Raw genomic sequence first — 15,424 nt, forward strand, 5'->3', positions numbered from 1 at the left:
GCTGGGCGACAAGAGATCTTTTCCAGGTTTTGGGAAAACTGTGAACAGTGCATGATGCATATCAAAAGAAAAGCTGCCATTAACTAAGCTACTATTATACATTTGAAGCAATGGTTCTGATATGTCAGCCAGTAATATCTTATAGAATTCTGCACCAAAGCCATTCAAGCCCGGTGCTTTGGCTAGCTTCAATTTTTGGATAACAAATGTTATTTCTGTTATTGAGAGTGATTTAGCTAACATCTATTTTTGGAGGGTAGTGAGTTTTGAAATATTTAGATTAATACAAATATTTGTTGGGCTTCTTCATTAGGTATCTGCCCCGTATATAAATTTTGATAATATTCCAACATAATTTGAGTAATATCTTTTGAAGTTTGGTGTAATTTATTAGAGCTATCCTTCATTGCCATTATATAATATCTGGGTTTAATGTTTTTCACCATTCTTGCTAGAAATTTGCCAGCCTTATTCCCTTGCCTAAACATTTGGCTTTTGAATTGGATTATATGTTGAATTTCTCTCTGAAATAATAAATGATTTAAAGATTTTTTAGTAGAGTCCATTTATCTTTGAATGTCTTCTTACATAGATTTTATATGTACCTTTTTTAGAGATCTTAGTTGAGAATGTAAATTTAATATTTCTCTAGCTCTAAGCTTATTTTTCTGAGCTCTATAAGCTATAATTTGCCCATGTATAACCGCCCTTCCAGCATTCCAAAAGACATCTCCAGGGATATTATCTCTCATTCAGTTCCACATATTCTGCCCACTTTTGTTTTAAATAGGCACAAAATTCAGTATCATAAATATAAAAATGGTTGTGATCTCCACTGAAATGCTGTCATGTATAGTTGCAGTGATAAATTTATTGTAATATGTACATGATCTGATACAAGAAAAGTATCTATAGCTATGGATTTAAAATTAAGGGAGCAATGATGCAGATACTTAAACATAGTCAATTCTTGAATAAGAATCATGAACCTTGGAGTAAAAGGTGAAATCTACCTCACTAAGGTATAATACTTTCCAAATATCTAACAGTTGTAGTTCTTTCATAAGAAAATGTACACCTTCAGTCTTTTTTTGAGGATTCCTTTACCTGACCTAACACAATTCCTTTACCTGACCTAACACAATCTGGATTAATGGGCAAATTAAAATCAATATTAATTGGTACTGAAGGAAGTATCGCAGTTCATTTAACAATTTGAGTAGAAAGATTGATTCAAGACATTTGGAGCATATACATTACAAAAACTAGTGGTTTTTTATGCTCTAGATCCACTCAAAATAAGATATCGACCTTCCTTATCTGCAATCTTTTTTATAATACAAATGGACAACCCAGTCTTGTTTTAATTTCCCATGTCCTACATCATTCAGATGTGTGTTCTGCAGGAAAATAATCTGACCTTTGGCCTTTTTAAATAGGTTTAGTATTTTTTTCTCTTTATTGGTGAGTGTATTTCATCAACAATATCCCAAACGAAAGGTATCACCAGTATATACTTTCTCATTTAACATTATATGCAAAAGCCCAAATATATGTAGGCCCCTTACTAACAGAGTCTGTATTGTGTAACAGATCCTATTTTTGTATAGGGTCACCTTACTTTAATTTAATTTAAATCAATAGTCCATTTTTTGAAAGTTTTCCTTTATACTAAAAACTAATGTCACACATTATGAACATTTAGAACAAGAGGACACAGATACTCATCTACTCCGTGGTAGTAGTGCACCCGACACAGCTGTGTTTCGGACGGAAACCGTCCTGCTTCAGGGGGTGTCCTTCAAAATCTGTTTCTTTGAAAGCGTCATAGGGAAGCCTTGTAGATCCTTGGTAACATATTTTCTTAATAATAATGCCTGGCAGCCCCGTTGGACTGCATCTCCAACGGGGCTGCCAGGCATTATTATTAAGAAAATATGTTACCAAGGATCTACAAGGCTTCCCTATGACGCTTTCAAAGAAACAGATTTTGAAGGACACCCCCTGAAGCAGGACGGTTTCCGTCCGAAACACAGCTGTGTCGGGTGCACTACTACCACGGAGTAGATGAGTATCTGTGTCCTCTTGTTCTAAATGTTCATAATGTGTGACATTAGTTTTTAGTATAAAGGAAAACTTTCAAAAAATGGACTATTGATTTAAATTAAATTAAAGTAAGGTGACCCTATACAAAAATAGGATCTGTTACACAATACAGACTCTGTTAGTAAGGGGCCTACATATATTTGGGCTTTTGCATATAATGTTAAATGAGAAAGTATATACTGGTGATACCTTTCGTTTGGGATATTGTTGGTAGACTATTCGGTACACCGGAGTACAGTAGGTGTGGGTTTGTTTGTTGTGATTGAGAGTGTATTTCATCAACATTTAGTGAAGCTATCTGTAATTCAGCCATATCTAATATAATAGTGATGAAATATGAAACACTCATATATTACAAAAAGAACTGCAATGTTGCCCAGCCTCAACATTACAGTCTTACAGCAAGCATACAGTAGCATGAAATTCACATGGACCACACCATTATGCATCAAGACCTGCATACATACACACACACAGAAATAAACGAAGTTTAGCAATATTCAAAAATAAATCTTTCAATCATACACTTAGCACATTCTATCCATGGAATAACATCACATCAGAAAATCACAATAGTGAAAATAAAAACCAGATCTTGTAGGTCCTCATCCCATCTGTTCCTTTCAAACTTCTCAGTGATACACTCTTCAGGTCTCATCAAGAATTAGCCTTTCATCTATAAAAAATACCAAACCAATATATACAGTTCTCTTCTTCCTGTTTTCTTCATTTGTATGTTTTTCTTCACACTACTCGCCCTTTTTACTTTCATAGAGGAATCCAAATTATTGTAACAAAATATTATCAAAACATTTGCAGGGAGAAAATAAAATACTGTAGAATGAACATTTATCCCTGTCTGTTCCCCTTATTTTGCAAGGTAAAAAAAAAAGAACTCTCAGTCATGCGGAAACTTTCACCCGCAGTGAACTTAAAACATCAAGAGAGAGAGAAAAATGCACAAACCGTTACAAAATACCAAAATTAAACTTGTCCTTAAGTCAATAGTTATCTCACCAGGGATAAGTAGTAGTATAATAAGATTCATAAGAACATAAGATATGCCATACTGGGTCAGATCAAGGGACCATCAAGCCCAGTATCTTGTTTTCAACAGTGGCCAATCCAAGTCACATGTACCTGGCAAGTACCCAAACATTAGATAGATCACAAGCTACTATTGCTTATTAATTACCATCATAGCAGTTTATGGATTTATCCTCTAGGAACTTATCCAAACCTTTTTTAAACCCAGTTACACTAACTGCTGTAACCATATCTCCTGGCAATGAATTCCAGAGCTTAACTATGCACTGAGTGAAAAAGAATTTTCTTTGATTTGTTTTAAATGAGATACTTGCTAACTTCATGGAGTGCCCCGTGGTCCTTCTGTTATCTGAGAGAGTAAATAACTGATAGGGATATGCATTCATTTTGAATGAATGTGCAATCCTCAATGTATAGGTCCCTATTCATTGCATTTGTGGGTTCCCGAAACGTATGGCGAACCCCCACGAATGCAACGTATCATTAATGAATAAAACCCCCCACCCTCCTGACCCCCCCAAGACTTGCCAAAAGTCCCTGGTGTCTCAGCGGGGGTCCTGGAGTGATCTCCTGCACCCGGGCCGTCGGCTGCTGGTATTCAAAATGGCGCCGATAGCCTTTGCCCTTACTATGTCACAGGGGCTACCGGTGCTATTGGTCGGCCCCTGTCACATGGTAGGAGTACAAGAAGGTGCCAGCCATCCATTGCTCCTACCATGTGACAGGGGCCGACCAATGGCACTGGTAGCCCCTGTGACATAGTAAGGGCAAAGTCTATCGGTGTCATTTTGAATACTGTCAGCGGACGGCCCGAGTGCAGGAGATCGCTCCAGGACCACCAGGGACTTTTGGCAAGTCTTGGGGGGTCAGGAGAGTCGGGTTTTGTAGTTGATTAAATTTAAAGGGTTGGGATGGGGGTTTTTTCAACTTTAATGGGAAACAAATACCATATGTAACTAAAGGACGAATCAGGTTCCCCCGAAAACGGATACAATGGATGTGGGTCCCGACAAATATGAATATTGAATCGGACGAATCCGTCCCTTCTGCACATCCCTAATAACTGATTTACATTAACTTGTTCAAGTCCTTTCATGATTTTGTAGACTTCTATCATATCCCCCCTCAGTCATCTCTTCTTCAAACTGAACAGCCCTAATTTCTTTAGTCTTTCTTCATAGGGCAGCCGTTCCATGCCCCTGATCATTTTGATCGCCCTTCTCTGCACTTTCTCCAGTGCAGCTATATCCTTTTTGAGATACAGTGACCAGAACTGCACACAGTATTCAAGGTGCGGTCTCACCATGGAGTGATACAGAGGCATTATGACATCCTCCGTTTTATTTTCCATTCCCTTCCTAATAATTCCTAACATTCTGTTTACTTTTTTGATCACCACAGAACACTGGGTCGACGATTTCAATGTATTATCCACTATGCTGCCTAGATCTTTTTCCTGGGTGGTAACTCCTAAGATAGAACCTAACATTCTGTAACTACAGCAAGGGTTATTTTTCCCTATATGCATCACTTTGCACTTGTCCACATTAAATTTCATCTGCCATTTGGAAGCCCAATCTTCCAGTCTTGCAAGGTCCTTGCAGTCTTGCAAGGTCCTCCTGCAATTCATCACTATCTGCTTGAGATTTAACTACTTTGCTTAATTTTGTGTCATCCGCAAATTTGATCACCTCACTTGTTGTACCCCTTTCCAGATCATTTATAAATATATTAAAAAGCACTGGTCCAAGTATAGATCCCTGAGGCACTCTACTGTTTACCTTTTTCCACTGTGCTTTCGGTGAAGGGAAGCTTATATTAAGTAACTGCATTAAAAGAAGGAAGAAAAAAAATTAATCAGCAGAAATTGAACTGCATCAGAGATACCAAAGGATCATGCCATTGTAACTTGACTATACCAATGAGATTTTCAAAAAGAAGATAATAGCCATATATGTTGTATATAAATCTCCATTCAGATATAAACACTGTTTTGTTGATCTGGACTGAATATTTTCCAGTATTATTCATGAATAGACAAATTTAACTTCTCAAGAAATTTAATCACCTGGTCTTTCATAAGCAATATTGTAGCTTCCCCACTATGAAAAATCTTTAGCTTTGCCGGATATAGCAGAGAAAATGTTATGGTCATGATAAATAGTTCAGCACAAATGGGGGAAAATGTCTGCACTTTTCTACTACTTTTATCAAATAATCATTAAAAAGCAGAATTTGAGAGTCATTGTATTTCAGAAGGTTCGAATTCAGACTTTTTTTTTATATGCCGATAAGATTTTTACATTATCAGCAAAGTTTAAAATAGAAGCCACAACCCATTTGGGTCTTGTTCGATTTTGAAGTGGTGAACCAACCCTGTGTGCTCGTTCCACCAAGACAGGTTCTGTTTCAAGGGAAAGGCCTAACTTTTCCGGCAGCCATACCTGTTAGAGATGTGAATCGTGTCCTCGATCGTCTTAACGATCGATTTCGGCTGGGAGGGGGAGGGAATCGTATTGTTGCCGTTTGGGAGTGTAAACTATCGTGAAAATCGTTAAAATCGTGAGCCAGCACACTAAAACCCCCTAAAACCCACCCCGACCCTTTAAATTAAATCCCCCACCCTCCCGAACCCCCCCCCCCAATGCTTTAAATTACCTGGGGATCCAGCGGTGGTCCAGAACGGCGGCAGTCCGGAACGGCCCCCTCAATTGAATCCTGTTGTCTTCAGCTGGCGCCATTTTGCAAAATGGCCGCCGCAAAATGGCGGCGGCCATAGACAAAAACGATTCGACGCAGGAGGTCGTTCCGGACCCCCGCTGGACTTTTGGCAAGTCTTGTGGGGGTCAGGAGGCCCCCCCAAGCTGGCCAAAAGTTCCTGGGAGTCCAGCGGGGTTCAGGAAGCGATTTCTTGCCGCGAATCGTTTTCCGTACGGAAAATGGCGCCGGCAGATCGACTGCAGGAGGTCGTTCAGCGGGGGTTCCGGACCGCCGCTGAACGACCTCCTGCAGTCGATCTCCTGCCGGCGCCATTTTCCGTACGGAAAACGATTCGCGGCAAGAAATCGCTTCCTGAACCCCGCTGGACTCCCAGGAACTTTTGGCCAGCTTGGGGGGGCCTCCTGACCCCCCACAAGACTTGCCAAAAGTCCACGGGGGTCCGGAACGACCTCCTGCGTCGAATCGTTTTTGTCTATGGCCGCCGCCATTTTGCGGTGGCCATTTTGCAAAATGGCGCCGGCTGAAGATAACAGGATTCAATTGAGGGGGCTGTTCCGGACCGCCGCCGTTCTGGACCACCGCTGGATCCCCAGGTAATTTAAAGCATTTGGGGGGGGGGTTCGGGAGGGTGGGGGATTTAATTTAAAGGGTCGGGGGTGGGTTTTAGGGGGTTTTAGTGTGCCGATTTTCCTGCCCTTCCCCTTCCCCCGATTTACGATTTTTTAACGATAAATCGGGGGAATTGGTATTGTATCGTGGCCCTAACGATTTTTGACGATTTAAAATATATCGGACGATATTTTAAATCGTCAAAAAACGATTCACATCCCTAATACCTGTATCAATTGCAATGACCCGCTTTTAGGTATGCCTATCAGTCTTAAAATTATTCCTCCTTCCTCTGTTTTCTTGAACTTACAATCTCTCGAGCAACACTTTATTCTCTTTCTTCAAAGCCGTGATTGTTGTTTCTAAGCAATCGGTTACCATTTTTTGCGATGCCACATGGCCTTCTAGTTTGGCAACAAGATTGTTCTGTGTCTCCATATTTTCTTTGATCTCATCTATTGAGGATCTATTGAGAGCTGCTGATCCATTTTTTTAGATTTCTTTTGTGACCAACCCTTCGGTTTGTCACTAGATGTGGGCCCTAGGTCCCTTACAATCTGGAATAGTTACAGCATGGGATTTTCCATTCTCTTTCAGACTCTCCATTGAGCTGACTGTGATTGGCTATTCCAGAGGCATAAGGTGGAGTTAGAGAAGTATAGTGTGTGGTTAGTTTGAGTTAGAGGTTGAGGAGTAAGAAGCTATTTTTGTTTTCTCCCTACAGAGTTGGGCCCACTAATCCAGCTTGGTATTTTTCCTTGTGTTAGAGGAGATCCCTTCTCAATTCACTCCCTGTCTGAGAGGGTGTGCCTCCCTTTTGTAGAGAATAAAGGTTTTCATAGTTTTTTCTAAGTTTTCTTATTCTGGGGAATAATCTGTGCCTTGGGAGAGAAACAACCCACTCTAATCCTGAGAACAGGGGCTTGAGATCTGTGAGCAACCTCCTGTACTCCCTAGAGGAAGCAAGACCAGTGACAGCACTACCCAGCATAAGACTTTGGATCTAGATTTTGGGATTTTCCCCTCTTTTTGTTCATGTGGAGTTTTTTTTTTTTCCCATCCCTCTGCACAACCTGGTGAAGGAGATAGAGAGCTGTGAACTGAACTGAAACAGAGAGAAGGTTCAGGGCAGATATGATACAGACCTTCAGATATCTGAAAGGTTTTAATGGTGTACATTCGACAAACCTTCTCCGTTGGAAAGAAATCAGTAGAACTAAGGGTCACAAAATGAAACTCCAGGGAGCATGACTCAGAACCAATGTCAGAAAATATTTCTTCATGGAGAGAGTAGTGGATGCCTGGAATGCCCTTCCAGAGGAAGTGGTGAAAACAAAAACGGTGAAAGATTTCAACGGGGCATGGGATAAACACTGTGGATCCCTAAAGGCTAGAGGATAGAAATGAGGAAAAGAGTGCATGGGGGTAACTTGCTGGTGTGGCAGTTACTACCCTCAACCAATAAGCCTTCATACTGTTGATGCAACTCATTATTGCTCTCTGCTTTAATAGCAGGGGGAAAAGAGGAAAAGGGGAATTAGTTTTGGACAGCAACCAACAAGGACATTGAATTTTACAGTCTGGGAACACAAACAAGCATGGGGGTAACTTGCAGATGCGACTGTTACTACCCTTAATCAATAAGCCTTAAACTTGTGATGTAACTCCAACATTGCTCTCTGCTTCAACGGCAAGAGATAAGAGATAACAGGGAATTGGACTCAGACACTAACCAACAACAGCCCTGACTGTTGCATCAGAGGTGGACCCTTGTGCCGAGGTGGGGTTGATGCAACCCGTAGGTAAGGACCTACGAGTCCCCACCATCAGCAGGTGGAGTGGGCTGAAGCTAGAGGCCGCTGGAGCTTCACCTATACCAGCACTCGTTCCCCTCGGGTTGAGCCTTTGGGTGCCAGGGCCGGCAGGACTTAGGTGGGCCTCGAGGTTAGAGATGAGAAGTCATTCAGCCCAGAGACAGCAGCCAGTAGATGGCGTAGTATTACACTGGACTGGATTTGGTACTAGAATTCAGGCGCCAAAGGAACAACGAGTAACTGGAGGCACACAAGCAAAGAAAGGCCTAAGCCTTGTAAGACCACGTCCAGAGTTTAGGCCAGAGAAGGCGTCACTGACAGGCTAGGATCAGAGCCGGCGGTAAGTGGAAGTCATGGCAAGCAGCGTAGAACTCTGGACACAGAGAGGTCTGTAGCATAGTCGTTCAAGGCAATGGTCAGGTCACGGAAATGGCAGGCGTAGTCAATCAAGGCAATGGTCAGGCCACGGAGAAGGCAGGCATAGTCAATCAAGGCAATGGTCAGGGCACGGAGAAGGCAAGATTAGTCAATCAAGGCAATGGTCAGGGCATGGAGAAGGCAGGCATGGTCAATTGATGCAATTGTCAGGGCACAAAGAAGGCAAGCGTAGTCAATCGATGCAATGATGAGGGCACGAAGAAGGCAAGCGTAGTCAATCAAGGCATTGGTCAGGGCATGGAGAAGGCAGGCGTAGTCAGACGTAGCAACGGTCAGGATGCGGAGAAGTAGAAGAGTAGTCAGATATAGCAGAGGTCCGGGGCTGGAGAGAAGCTGAAGAGTAGTCAGGCATAGCGGAGGTCTGGGTCTGGAGAGAAGCTGAAGAGTAGTGAGGCGTAGCGGTGGTCAAATCCAAAGAGTCAGTCCAACACATAGACGAAACAAGAACAAGGAAGACAGGAACTGGGAACCACAGGAATCAGGAACACAATGAAGAGATGGTTCTAGGATCAACAACGAGTACGAGGAGTACAAGGAGACCTGTTGCAAAGGCAATGCTATGGAGCGAGGCCTGAGCTTTTATACGCTGAAGAGTCTGATGTCAGCATCCGGGTCCGCAGCCAGGTTCCTGCCGTGGGCCCTTTAAAGGAACTAATGATGCGCGTGCGCCTAGGAAGGGGCACGGCACTGATGGCGGAGAGGCCCGACAAACAGGAACATCTTGGCTGGCAATACTGGGTAGCATGGCAAGGCTGGAGGCACTGGAGGTAACCCAAGGTTGGAGCTGGCGGCCTACCGCCACCAGTGAAGAGGAGCCAGGAGCTGGAGTCTGTGTGGAAAGGTGAGAGGGCCGTGCCGCGGGGCTGCTGCGGGTGGCACACGTAATACTGATTTTAACGGTTTGGGAAACTAAGTATGGGGGTAAATTGTATGCCATGGCAGATGCCACTCCCTGATGCTACCATTATAGGGGAGACCTGTATGGTGTGGCTGATGCTACCATAAGCTTGCTGGGCAGACTGGATGGACCGTTTGGTCCTTTTCTGCTGTCATTTCTATGTTTCTGTATTTCTAAGAATGTTTCTATCTGGCCTCTCTCCCTGACAGGTCCTTCAAAGTTGTACCATCAAGCCTTGGGAGTCTCCCAATTGGATCCCCATCCCAAAGGGATCAGGATACAGGCTTTGGGCTTCAGACTGAACTTTACTGGGCTGTTGCACAGATGAATAGGCAGTGACATGCTCCCTCCTAGGAGCTGGAGAGATGGACACCAGCATCCCAGCAGAGACACTGAGTAAATAGTTCAACTGTACAGTTTCATTTGCTAAATGCTTGCGGGCCAGTGATTGACCTTTTGGAATTAATCAATAAATATGATTTGAACACCCAGTTGAGTCCAGCCTGTCTGTCCTTGAAGAGAACACCACACCAGAGAGATACACACATCATAGAAGGGACTCTCTATTACCTGGGCCACAAAGAATTTCCTCTTCCCCCACAGAAAGAGCTCACTCCCTGGGAAGTGCAGGAAGGAGGGGAAGGATGGCAAGAGCAGCCCTGACTTATAAATACCTTTATAGCCCGAGGGGAACCAACAAAACCCCAGCTAAGGGTCATACGTTTATCAATTCTGCCTTCATGTCAAGCATTACCTTTTCAATCTTGGACACCGATTTACTTCTTTCCCTGGTTGTTCTCGGTGTTCTACCTTCCTTCCCAATTAGGTATTTAGATCAAAATGATCTGTGATTCTTGTTTAGTAAATGTTTTTGTTCAAAAAAAGGCGAAGTAGTACTTAAAAAAACCAAAGATTATAGAAGACCTGACTGGAGCTTCTCACTCCTGTGACTTTTCAGCTGCGTGATATCACCAGAGTCTGAACACACATTTAACTTGGGAAGATGGGAGAAGGCATCCCTGACAGGCCAAAAGTGTGGGCAACCAAGAAAGCAAATAAGATGCTAGGAATTAGTAGGAAAGGAATGGAGAATAAAACAATAGCATAATTCATCTCTATCGTTCCATGGTGCGACTGAATCTTGAATATTTTGTGCAATTCTGGTCACCACATCTCAAAAAAGATAAAGCAGAATTAGAAAAAGTACAGAGAAGAGCAACAAACATGATAAAGGGGATGAAACAATTCCCCTATGAGGAAAGCCGAAAGAGGTTAGGGCTCTCCAGTTTGGAGAAGAAATGGCTGAGAGGAGATATGACAGAGGTCTGTAAAATAATGAGTGGAGTGGAATAGGTCAATGTGAATCAGTTGTTTACTCTTTCAAAAAGTACAAAGACAATGAGACATTCAATGAAGTTATTAAGTCATACATTTAAAATAAATAGGAGAAAATATATTTGTACTCAATGCATAATTAAGCTCTGGAATTTGTTGTCAGAGGATATAGTGAAAGCTATTAGTGTAGCTTGGTATAAAAAAGGTTTAGACAAGTTCCTAGAAGAAAAGTTCATAAACCATTATTAAGTATAGAATCTATCAACCTTTTGGGATCCTGCCAGGTACCTGTGACCTGAATTGGCCACTATTGGAAGCAGAATACTGGGCTTCATGGACCTTTGGTCTGACCCATTGTGGCAAATCTTATGTTCTTAACAGACTAATGAAGGAAGGCAGGAGGAAGTGAGCTATAAAGGTGCATACTGTATGATTGTGTACCACATGAGAAGCCTCCTGGGAATGAATCATAAGAACATAAGAATTGACATGCTGGATCAGTCCAAGGTCTATTGAGCCCAGAATCTTGTCTCTGACAATGCCCAATCCAAGTCACAAATACCTGGCAGGTCCCATAAAATAATCTAATTCCTCTTACTCACTCCCAGGGATAGAAATAGTTATCTTTAGTCTGCCTAGTTAATAATTTGTTAAAGACTTTTCTCCAGGAACTTGTTTAAATCTCTTTTAAACCCTGCTATGCTAGTCGCCTTGATCACGTCCTCTGGCAATCCCATATAGAATGCTAAGATATGCAGCTCTCATAATACTTATTTCCCAGAAAACCTGCATGAAAAACAAACAGATTGGGGATATTTTTGGAGATTTTCCTGTATAGAATAAAAAGGAGTGTGTGCAGCTGTGAACTAAACTGAATGCAAGCCTAGCAACATAAAATGGAAGCCAGCAAGATACTTCTTGCAGTTTGCAAGTCTAGGTTAGGCTGCCCTGAGAACACCTGCAATTTCTGGATAAGCTGAACATTCTTTCTTAATTGACTGGTACTGCTAGACACTGACTTGGCCAAGCTTGTATCTAATTAAGAAGCCTTTCTTGAATAACCAGATGTCTTCCAGCATGCCATCATCAACCTGAAATTTGTAGAACTTACCAGCTAGGACAGAAAACAGCTTCTGAAACTCATCAATGCTATGCCTAAGGGATTGTGGTAATATCCAATCAAAATATTGATTTCTGTATCCTATGCATTTGCATGAAGGACACATAAGCTCACAATAAAATCTTTAAAAAGAAGCTGGAAACAAAGGACTGGTGCTTTGAGCGTGAGATTCCTGCACAGCCCTGCTCTGCTCAACTTTGCCTTTTGCTGCTTGCCACTTTCTGAATAACCCATGCACCATGTAGTTGCAGGCTAAATTAATATTCATTCTTGCCTCCAAGTCTGCTACAACTTAGAGTCTTCTGTAAGTGCGCTGGAATTGCTATCCTGGGACTGTGGTGATTTGTTAACCTGTTGCTTGTTAGCTGGGGTTATAGCTGACTGCCTTTGCTTGCTGGACAAGACCACTGACCCTTTGAGACAGACGACTAGGATCACAGTGGAGAGTAAAGGAGTTTGAGACTGTCCAGACATGTTCAGTCATCTTTAGCACTCCTGATATATATTTTTTACTCAATGCATATATAAGATTTGCTGGTTTACTACTTTTACACTGGATGTTTAACTTTCAAAAATATTTCTGAAGTACAAGTTGAGATTAAGCAGATATTTGGTGTTTTTAAGTGGTCAATACTGAAACATATCCAGATAGGAAAGTTAGCTGGATAATAGAGATGTGAATCGTGTCCTCGATCGTCTTAACGATCGATTTCGGCTGGGAGGGGGAGGGAATCGTATTGTTGCCGTTTGGGTGTGTAAACTATCGTGAAAATCGTTAAAATCGTGAGCCGGCACACTAAAACCCCCTAAAACCCACCCCCGACCCTTTAAATTAAATCCCCCACCCTCCCGAACCCCCCCAAATGCTTTAAATTACCTGGGGATCCAGCGGTGGTCCAGAACGGCGGCGGTCCGGAACGGCCCCCTCAATTGAATCCTGTTGTCTTCAGCCGGCGCCATTTTGCAAAATGGCCGCCGCAAAATGGCGGCGGCCATAGACAAAAATGATTCGACGCAGGAGGTCGTTCCGGACCCCCGCTGGACTTTTGGCAAGTCTTGTGGGGGTCAGGAGGCCCCCCCAAGCTGGCCAAAAGTTCCTGGGAGTCCAGCGGGGTTCAGGAAGCGATTTCTTGCCGCGAATCGTTTTCCGTACGGAAAATGGCGCCGGCAGGAGATCGACTGCAGGAGGTCGTTCAGCGGCGGTCCGGAACCCCCGCTGAACGACCTCCTGCAGTCGATCTCCTGCCGGCGCCATTTTCCGTACGGAAAACGATTCGCGGCAAGAAATCGCTTCCTGAACCCCGCTGGACTCCCAGGAACTTTTGGCCAGCTTGGGGGGGCCTCCTGACCCCCACAAGACTTGCCAAAAGTCCAGCGGGGGTCCGGAACGACCTCCTGTGTCGAATCGTTTTTGTCTATGGCCGCCGCCATTTTGCGGTGGCCATTTTGCAAAATGGCGCCAGCTGAAGACAACAGGATTCAATTGAGGGGGCCGTTCCGGACCGCCGCCGTTCTGGACCACCGCTGGATCCCCAGGTAATTTAAAGCATTGGGGGGGGGGGGTTCGGGAGGGTGGGAGATTTAATTTAAAGGGTCGGGGGTGGGTTTTAGGGGGTTTTAGTGTGCCGGTTTTCCTGCCCTCCCCCTTCCCCCGATTTACGATTTTTTAACGATAAATCGGGGGAATTGGTATTGTATCGTGGCCCTAACGATTTTTGACGATTTAAAATATATCGGACGATATTTTAAATCGTCAAAAAACGATTCACATCCCTACTGGATAAGACTTATCCGAATAACTTACAAGGGATAGTCAGCAGCAGGGCTATACTGCTGAATATCCCCCAAAAAGTCACTAGTTAGTTAGCCAGATATGTTTAATCCAGTTAACTTTAGACCTGCAAGTCTAACTTATCCAGTTAACTTAACTAGATAAGTCCAAATATCAACGTTTATCTGGCTAAGTTAACCAGATAAGTAGCTTCTCCCTGATCCACTCACATCCTGCCCATCACTTATTCAGCAAACCGCTAAGCCAGATAAGTAGTAAGTACTTATTCAGCTAAGTTGCAACCGCTGATTGCAGCCAGGTATTCATCTGCTACCACTTAGCCAACTAACAGGCCGATTCAGTATGGTGCGCTCAGCTGAGCGCACCATTTAGCACCTGTTTGGCCGTACATTTTTGACATGCATCTATTACCCCTTATACTGTAAGGGGTAATAGTGCCTTGAAAATGAGCGGCCAAACTCGCAAAAACTAATAGCGCTCATCCCATTCAAATGCATGTTGATGAGTCGCCCAGGATACTGAAAGTAAAATGTGCGGCCATTTTACTCTCAGAAATTAACACCTGCCCAGAGGCAGGCGTTAATCATAGACAGCACCGGGAAAGTGTACAGAAAAACAGAAAAAAACTGCTTTTCTGTACACCCTCTGACTTAATATCATAGCGATATTAAGTCGGAGGTCCCAAAAATAAAAAAACCCAAAAACTTAAAAAAAAAATCTGTCCTCCAGTCCGCAGGTTCGAAAACGGATGCTCAATTTTGCCGGCGCCCGTTTTGCGAATCCGTGGTTGTCAGCGGGTTTGAAAACCGACGCCGGTAAAATTAAGTGTTAGTTGTCGGACCCGCTGACAGCCGCCACTTCCACTAATAGGGAGGCGCTAGGGACCTAGCAGGGGCCCTAATTTAAATAGAGAACCACGCACCCAGGAAAGGTGCCTGGGCACGCGTCGGGAGAGCAGGTGCTCAACAAGGAATGCCGGCTCTCCCGCACTTTATATTGTATCGGTCTGTAAGTCATTACTTATCCGGCTTCGTAGCACTGAATATCAGCCTCTAAGTATTTAGTATTCTAAACAAAGTTAAATGTCTATTGTATTTAACCAGTGTATATCTTAAGCTGTTGTAATAAAAGATTCCTGTTATTTATCTCAAAAGTTATAAGATTTTCTGAACACAATTGAATTTGAATCTTATCTGATATTTAAACAATTCAGATTACATGTAAAATAATAGTCCTTACATTCCTAAATTTTGAATTGACCCTATAATTTTAAACTGAAAAAAAGTCTAATGACTCTATATCACACAGGCAGTTTATGTGTCTTCACAATCGATGGGTGTAGTAATGAGAGTTGAATTACCTTATTTATCAATAAAGTAACTAATGAAGGACAGTTTTAATATATTTCCCCCATCCTGTTCCACCTTATTCCACTCTCACTCTAGTTTGTTTTAGAAGCTGTCATGCTGTCAAGATCAATTGAAAAGTCATTGTCAGCTAGCACCAGAATTAACTTACTATGTAATCTATTCACCAACTTGTAC

Source organism: Rhinatrema bivittatum, chromosome 5, assembly GCF_901001135.1.
Source record: "Rhinatrema bivittatum chromosome 5, aRhiBiv1.1, whole genome shotgun sequence".
Taxonomy (NCBI): Eukaryota; Metazoa; Chordata; class Amphibia; order Gymnophiona; family Rhinatrematidae; genus Rhinatrema; species Rhinatrema bivittatum.